Source organism: Phascolarctos cinereus, unplaced genomic scaffold (genome assembly GCF_003287225.1).
Source record: "Phascolarctos cinereus isolate Bilbo 61053 unplaced genomic scaffold, phaCin_HiC Scaffold_1;HRSCAF=81, whole genome shotgun sequence".
In the NCBI taxonomy this organism is placed as follows: Eukaryota; Metazoa; Chordata; class Mammalia; order Diprotodontia; family Phascolarctidae; genus Phascolarctos; species Phascolarctos cinereus.
The window spans coordinates 210,790,056-210,798,683 of NW_027555514.1; the positions used below are offsets into that span (position 1 = coordinate 210,790,056).

The window sequence follows — 8,628 nt, forward strand, 5'->3', positions numbered from 1 at the left end:
AAGTCAAATTTATAAGAATACAAGCCATTCCCCAATTGATAAATGGTTAAAGGATATGAACAGACGGTTCTCAGATGAAGAAATTAAGGCCATCTATAGTTATATGAAAAAATGCTCTAAATCATTACCACATCACACCTATCAGATTGGCCAACATGACAAAACAGGAAAATGATAAATGTTGGAGAAGATGTGGGAAAATTGGAACACTAATGCATTGTTGGTGTAGTGGTGAAATGATCCAACCATTTTGGAGAACAATTTGGAACTATGCCCAAAGGGCTATAAAAATGTGCATACCCTTTGACCCAGCAATAGCACTTCTAGGGCTATATCCCAAAAAGATCATACAAATGGGAGAAGGACCCACATGTACAAAAATATTCATAGCAGTTCTTTTTGTGGTGGCAAAGAATTGGAAATTGAGAGGATGCCCATCAATTGGGGAATGGCTGAGCAAGTTGTGGTATATGAATGTAATGGAATACTATTGTGCTATAAGAAATGATGAACAGGCTAACTTCAGGAAAACCTGGAAAATCTTATATGGTCTGATGCTGAGTGAAGTGAGCAGAACCAAGAGAATGTTGTACACAATGACAGCCATGTTGTGCGATGACTAACTTAACTCTTCCCGGGATCTAAGACATTTCCAGAGGCCTCGTGATGGAAAATGCTATCCACATCCAAAGAAAGAACTATGGAAGTTGAATTGCTATTTTTTTTCTCTTCTGTTGAGTTTTCTTTCCTCTTTCTAATGGTTCCTCCTATTGGTTTTAATTTTTACTTACAACATCACTAATGTGAAAATATGTTTAATAGGAATGTAAATGTATAACCTAGATCAAATTGTGCGCAGTCTTAGGGAGGGTGGTGGGGAGAAAGGGGGAGAAAAATTTTAAACTCAAAAGCATATGGAAGTGATTATTGATAAATCAAAATAAATTAATAAAATATAAAAAAATTTTCAAGCACTTCTCATTTAAAAATTAAAAACCAAAATTCAAACTCTTGTCTGGTGTTTAGGGACCTGCACCATTTGTTTCCAACCTATTTTTCCACTTTATTTCCAGCTACTTCCAAGGCCATATCATTCATACCAGCTAGATTGATCTACTTATTATCTCCCAAATTCATCATATACATTCCGTCTTTTGCTGTCACCATTCCCTCCTGCTTGCAGTGACTTCCTAAATTATAGATGTGAGCATGGTATAGTAGATGGAGTATTAGACTTGGGAGTCAAGAAGACTTGGGTTTGAATATCACCTCAGACAACAATTCCATTATTTAATTCTTTCTTTAAAGAGCATTTTGTAGTTGTATTTATATTTCTTTTCTTTTCTTTTTTTTTTGGTGAGGCAATTGGGGTTAAGTGACTTGCCCAGGATCACACAGCTAATATGTGTCCAGTGTCTTGAGGTCAGATTTGAACTCAGGTACTCCTGATTCCAAGGCCAGAGCTCTATCCACTGTGCCACCTAGCTGCTCCTGCATTTATATTTCTTACGTGTGATTTAGGAGCTGAATTCCCAGATGTTCTCTCTGTCTTCCTCTGTTTCTCTCTCTCTTTTTTTCACTCTGTATGTGTAAGTATCTGTCTGTTTCTCTGTACGTTTTGGCTGGATCTATCTCACTGAGGCTGAAAGTTTAGGGACTACTTCTGACTAGTTCCCATTACTGATCAGCCCAGGTCCCAGGAACTCACTATACTGATGCTGAACTTAGTGTGGACACTCAATAGGCATAGTCTGCTGTAACTCAGAACTCTGGAACACAAGAGATCTGTCAGCCTCAGCCTCCCATTCTCAGCTTTTTCATCTCTTCTTTTTGGGTCTTGTTGGTAATATACAGAAAGGCTAGGAACTTTTGTGTGTTTGTTTTATATCCTGTGACTTTACAGAAGTTTTTACTTGTTTCAGTTAATTTTTACTTGAGTCTATAGGGTTCTCTAAAGTAAACTCTCTTAGGGATGGAGGTAGGGATTGGATTTGTGATTTCATTGGTTCAGTAAACTCCTTGTATAAGAAAGCTTCCTCTAGCAATGTAGGTTGATATCTTCTCTGCAGTGTATAATCTTAGCTCCCTAAAGGACTAGAAGGTTAACAACTTGCCTAAGCTCACACAGCTAGTCTGAGTCTGAGTCCATCTCTTTATCTGGTCTACTAAAAATGTCAAACTCGAACCTGCAGGAATTAAATTAAATGTAATTGGAAGATGTGTAACAAAATAAATAAAAATCCAATACAACATAGATGATGTTAGTATGTGATTTTATTTCCATTTAAGTTTGATACTACTGCTATACCATGCTGAAAAAAGAGATAATTGATGTCTTTTTTGCCTATGTTTCAATCAATCAATCTTTTATTAAGCACCTGCTATGTGCCAGGCATTGTGCTAAGCACTGGAGATACAAAAGGAGAGAAAAGGCAGCCCTTGCCCTCAAGGAGCCAACAATTTAATGGAGGAACTGGGGAGAGGGCATGCAGACAAATATATACAATGCAAGCTATATATGGGATAAATAGGAACTTATTAACAGAGGGAAGGCAATAGAATTAAGAGGGGTTGGGGAAGGCTTCCAGCAAAAGATAGGAATTAAAGATAGGGACTTAAAGGAAGCCATTCCCCTCATTTTCTTTTTTCAGTCATTGCTACAGCTAACATTTTAAGAACTAGATCAAAATAAGAATAGTGACATTAGACATCTTTGATTAGGAAGTCCTCAGGTGAAGGGAGGGATTGGACCTAAGCAAAATGAACTCTAAATATTTATTGCTCTTTTTGTGGTGGCAAAGATTTGGAAACTGAGGGGGAAGGGAAGGTCAATTTGGGCATGACTGAACAAGTTATATAAGCCTTACTAGAAAGGCCATTTGTATGGGTCTTTCTCCTCATTAGTGGAGATTTTTTACTTAATACCTTGTACCTGTGGAGTTGATGAGAGTTGGAGAGAAGAGAAATGCAGATTTTTCAGTCTCTTTAGGTACTTCTAGTTTCCAGTGCTGAGAGAGAAGATGGGGACTATAACGTTCTCTGAAGGCAGAAAGACTGGGAAGAAACTGATATGTAGAACTTCTATCACATCCTTATTTCAGCTTGCCACACTAGAGAATTTGAGGAATTTCTTCTGGGTGAGATCTGGCACTCTTTCTTTTGGTTGAGCTGAGTTATTTCACTTCCAGTGGAAGAACTCCTTGAATCTGTATTGCCTGGTATTTTCTCATATGTAAACTTACTCTAATTTCTGTTTTGCGATCAACTTGGATAAATGGGTTCCTTTACTCGTTGTTATATATATGTTCATTGTGGAATTCACATTTGGTGGGAAGGAAGCCAAGTATTGGATATAAAGCTTGAGATCCACCCTTCCCCATTAGGAAATAGCAATCAGTTTAAACCTAAAAATTACATCCACTAGACTAACAATATTTAAGGGAGATATACTTTTAGCCTGGTATCCCCTCTCTCTTAGGACCGCAGTGTGGTCAGCCTCTGGCCCAAACCTCATGCTTCCCCTCCTGGCAGGAATTGAAATTTCCCTTGGAGAAGAGTGTGGGGAAGAAATGCTGGAAATGGCTATTCTTGCCTCCCTTCATGCTATTTTGAGACAACCACATTACACATAATAGAACACCATGATTCTGTAAGAAATGATGAAGGGGGTGGTTTCAGAGAAACCCAGGAAAACTTGTATGATCTGTTGCAGAGTGAACTGAGCAGAACCAGGAGAACAATTTTTATCAAGACTACAGCATGGTAAAGTAAAACAGCTTTGAAACTCTGATCGGTAGCGTAACAACTGACAACCACTCCAGAGGATTAATGATGAAACATGCTACCCACCTCCTGATAGAAAGGTGAGGGACTCAGAGAACAGAATGAGACTTTTTTTCAGACACAGTCAATGTAAAAATTTGTTTTGCTTGACTCTGCACATTTTTAATAGATTTTGTTTTTCTTTCTCAGAGGTGGAAGGAGAGAAGGATTTTTGCTGATTAAATTTTTTTTAATTAAAAAAAGAAAGGTCTCTAGCATTTCTCCAGTATAAGTAATACTTTTGGTTTTAGAGAATATTATTTTACTTGTCAAGGAACAATTCATTTATATGTATGCTTTTAAATATTTTCAATATAAAGGGACTGGGTCGTGGTAGCACACACCTGCAATCCCTATTACTGTGAAGGCTGAGGCTGGCAGATCTCTTGAGTCTGGGAATTCTCAGCTGCATGGGCTAAGCCAATAGTGTGTTTGTACAATAGTGTGTAAGTTCAGCGTTAATGTGGTGAACCCCAGGGATCCTGGTTTAGGTATCAAGCCATATTTTTTTTTTCCTTTGAAGGAGTTTGGTGGGATGCCATTAATCCCTACCTTTGAAAGTTTATGTGAATTGTTCATTGAATTTTTTTTAATAATATTCCCGTGCAGTTACTGTAGGCTTGGGTTTTTTTCTTTGAGGGTTCCTTTTGGGGCTAGTTCAGCTTCTTTTTCTAAGGTTGGGTTATTAAAATTTTTTCTTATTGTGTTAATTTGGGCATTTGTAAATCCACTTTATCACTTTTTGGGATATAAGCTGACAAAATAGTTTCTAATAGTTCATGAAATCTTTTTCGTTTTTATTAGCAATTTGATTTTTCTCTTTATCAGCTTAACTAATATTTTGTATATTTTATTAATTTAAAAAGCAGCCCCTAGTTTCATAAATTAATTTTTGGTTTTCAATTTAATCTTTTTTATTTTCAGAATTTCTGTGTTTTTAGGTTACTTAATTTGTTTTTTAATTTGTTACTTTATTTTGTTATGTTATTTAATTATTTAGCATTGGTGGGGTGGTATGGTGAGTAGGTTTTTTAGCTCTTCCTATTTACTCTCTACGCTACTACTAACTCATTGCCTAGTTAGGTTTCCTGGTTTAAACATTTTTTCGCTCTGAGATGTTATAACAAAAGGATCTGCAATTCTATTTTTAGCTCCAAACTCTCAGCCCAAGACAGCACTCTGGCAAAATTCCTCACTGTTAAATCATTCTCTCTTTTCCGGGGCTGCTTCCCCTTCAATTGCCTCTTCCCAACAAGTATATATAGACTAACAAACAGCTGTGATTAACAGTAGTTTTAAAGACAGAGCAAAGGTTCAAAACAAACAAAAAAAGACAAACATACTTTCCCTTGCCCCAAGGCTTTAGGCTCCCGTGAGGGAACCCTAGCGGGAGAAAAAAGAGATGCAGAATTACCACCTTGGGTCTCTAGTCTAGGCAAAACATAATTTGTTTTATGGTTCTCCTGCTGGCTTGACCCTTACAAGTCTTGGACTCTGTGGAGTACTGGTCCTCAACTTCTTATGGTGGCTGACTTCTACTTTCCAGTTTCTTCAAGTTCATTTTCTTGCAAACTTTTCTTCTCTGTCTTCTGTGTGCCCAATTAGGGTTTCTCTTCAAGCTTGTACTAACTTCAACTCTGGAACTTCCTCAACTCTTAGTAGGCTTAGCTCCACAGGTGTGGCCGATTTTCACTGTTCTATGGCCAGGATCCCAGTAATTCCATCAGAAGAAGGTGTTCACACTTTGTAAAGGCATAACTGCGTGTTGATACATTGTTAAAGTATTATTTTCTAGTTTGTGATTTCTCCTTTGACTATATCAACTCATGAGGTCCTACTTTACACTATTCCTCCCTTTAAACATTTGCTGCCCTCAGCAAAATCAGCTTTGGCTGTTTTGTCAAAGTTCATGTTTCATAGCTTTCAAACAATCCAGAAATTAACATTGTTTCATAAGAATGCAGGCTTACCAAGGTTTGAGGGTCTAGAGATTATACTCAGTGTGAAATTTATAATTGTACAATATAGCAAACAGGCCTCATTTATAAAATCTTCATAGATGACCACTACCTTATTTTGGTCCTTGCAAAGACCTCCCCCAAGCAACAATGAGAGAGAAAGAGAGAGAGAGAGAGAGAGAGAGAGAGAGAGAGAGAGAGAAGAGAGAGAGAGAGAGAAGAGAGAGAGAGAGAGAGAGAGAGAGAGAGGGAGGGAGGGAGGGAGGGAGGGAGGGAGGGAGAGAGAGAGAGAGGGAGGGAGAGAGAGAGAGAGAGAGAGAGAGAGAGAAGAGAGAGAAAGCATTCTCATGTTAGGTAAAGCCTGTTCTCTACAAAGCTCCCAGGAGCTTTAAGGGATTGGAGATTGATTAGATGTGTTCAGGTAAGAAACCAAACTGGGTGAAAATTCCTCTGGATCCCTACAGCGCAAAGGGTGTTTTAACTGGAGGTCTGTAAAAAAAAAAATTCAGTGGATGCCTATAATATAGTGTTGTTCAGTCGTGTCCCATTTGCCTCAGTTTCTTCATCTGTAAAATAAGCTGGAGAGGAAAATGGCAAACCACTCTAGTATCTCTGCCAAGAAAACCCCAAATGGGGTCATGAAGTCAGATATAACTGGAAAAAAATGACAATAACTGGGCATTTACTTTGTTTCCATTACTTTATTATCCCAAAAAGTGCTGCTACATTACACATATTTTTACATATGTAGCCTTTCTTTTTGTCAATGACCTCCTTGGTGAATATGCTTAGCAGTGAAATCTCTGAGTCAAGGGCATGGGCTTTTCGGTAACTTAATTTACATAGTTGGAAATTGCTTTCTAGAGTGGTTGTACTAATTCACAGTTCCAACATCAATGCACAGCCCCTTTCACATGAAATATGCCAGTCTTTTATTATTTTTGTTAATTTTCTGGGCATGAGATGAAACCTTAGGGTTTGTTTTGATATGCATTTATCTTATTAGCGATTTGGACTGAAGTCTTTTGATGTTGTTTTCCTTTATATTGTTGTTGTCATTGTGTAAATTGCTCTCCTGGTTCTGCTTATTTTGGTCTACATCAGTTCATGCAAGTCTTCCCAAGTTTCTCTGAATTCTTAATTATCATTTTTCTAAAATAGCACAGTTTATTCAGCCACTCTCCAGAATATGGGCATCTGCTTTCTTTTCTCCTTCCTTTTAGGAAAAGCGAAATGAATTAGATACTGACACTCTTATTCTCTGAGTAGGAACACAAGCTGGAGGGAAATCTTCCAAAAAAATTTTAGTGGGGATTGAATTAGAGTATACCTCAGGGAATATGCATGAGGATGGGCCTGCAGGAGATATTCTCCAGCTTCCACATGTATATCAGCAGTAAACCCTATGTGGTCCTTTTGTCCTTCTTTGTATACTATTACAGCAGCAGTATGATAGGCTATTGTATCAGTTAAAAAGAATTGACAATTTCCATTCTTATTCTCCCTTTCTCTCTTTCCAAAATGTGCAGCATGTAGCATTCTCCTTCTCCACAAAGTCCCCAAAAGGATAGGTAAGGGGAAGGTGACCTTTCTTACCCAGGCAGAAAAGGTAAACTGTTCAACAGTGGTGGATGAGCTTGATACTAGATCTCAAAGCTCAAACTGCCTCTTCTGTTTTGTGTTCCTTCTTTGAGAATATATTATGGAACCATGATGCCCAAACGAGTGTTTGCATCTTTGCAGGTAGCATTGTGAATTCAAGAGGTCGAAAGATCCTGGGTATCTCAACTGGAGCTGACTGGGAGCAGGAGGAATGTTCCAGAAATACTCCCTTCTCAGAAATGACCACTAGCAGAAGCAATAAGCCCTGGTCTAGTTTGCTAGAAGATATAGACCTAGAGGGAAACGTGTGAACAGCACAGAGCTGAGGTGAATGACAATAAAATGCTGGTTCAGCAGTCCTGAAAAATACTTCATGTTGTATTATTTTAAGTGTTAATGGCCCAGAAGAGCATCATGATAGCTGTTAGTTACTGCTTGCTTAAGTCTGATCAGTGTGCATTTAGAAGTCTTTGTTTAGTGTTTATTTGGTGTACTAGAAATAGCACACACACACACACACACACACACACACACACACATTCCTATAGATGTCTACATTGTACACTTTGTTCCCTCTTTAACCCATTCCTGATGAGAGTAGGGTTCCAGAATTACCAGCCCTCCTCCCCCTTCTAATTCTTCTATATCAGTTCTTCCTCTCAAACCCCATCTGTATAAGGGAATTACTCTTTTTACCTTTTCCTAGACAGTTTGCTTTTTAGTATCGCATCATAGTCAGCTCTACCTCAAATCATTCTTTAGGACTACCCAATTACTAATTACAATCTTAGACATACACTTTACATTTCCTCATATAAAAAGTAAACAGTCTGTCCTTATTGAGTCACTTGTAATTAGTCTTTGATGTTTCCTTTATATTTCTCTTGGATCTTGTATGACAAATTTTCTTTTGATTTTTGAGACTCTTTATATGGTATTTGGAGGCCATTAATAACTATGCCACATGGACATCATTGAGCCTCTTTAGTGCAAGGCACTGAGGGAGGAATTAAAAGGACAATGCATATTGTCCTGCTCGGCACCCCAGACATCTTTCCAGAATTGGACATATCAACAGATGAACTGATTGTACTCTGATTTATTTGTCGAGGGCAGCAAATATTGAATCAGTGCAAAATTTTGGTGAAAGTTGGCTTGAAACGTCCTCCATGGACCATATATGCGGATGGATCCAAAATACTTAAAACTCCTCTGGCAGCTTCCAGGGATATGTGTGACTCAACAT

The 8,628-nt window shown here is 38.1% G+C and overlaps 1 long non-coding RNA gene across 1 annotated transcript; it reads left to right on the top strand.

The window, feature by feature from the left end:
- The first annotated feature begins 3,716 nt into the window (after positions 1-3,716).
- LOC144455657 (uncharacterized) lies at positions 3,717-7,751 on the top strand. Its single transcript, XR_013484378.1, has 2 exons — positions 3,717-3,863; positions 7,524-7,751. It is a non-coding gene; the product is annotated as an uncharacterized LOC144455657 (long non-coding RNA).
- The last annotated feature ends 877 nt before the right edge of the window (positions 7,752-8,628 follow it).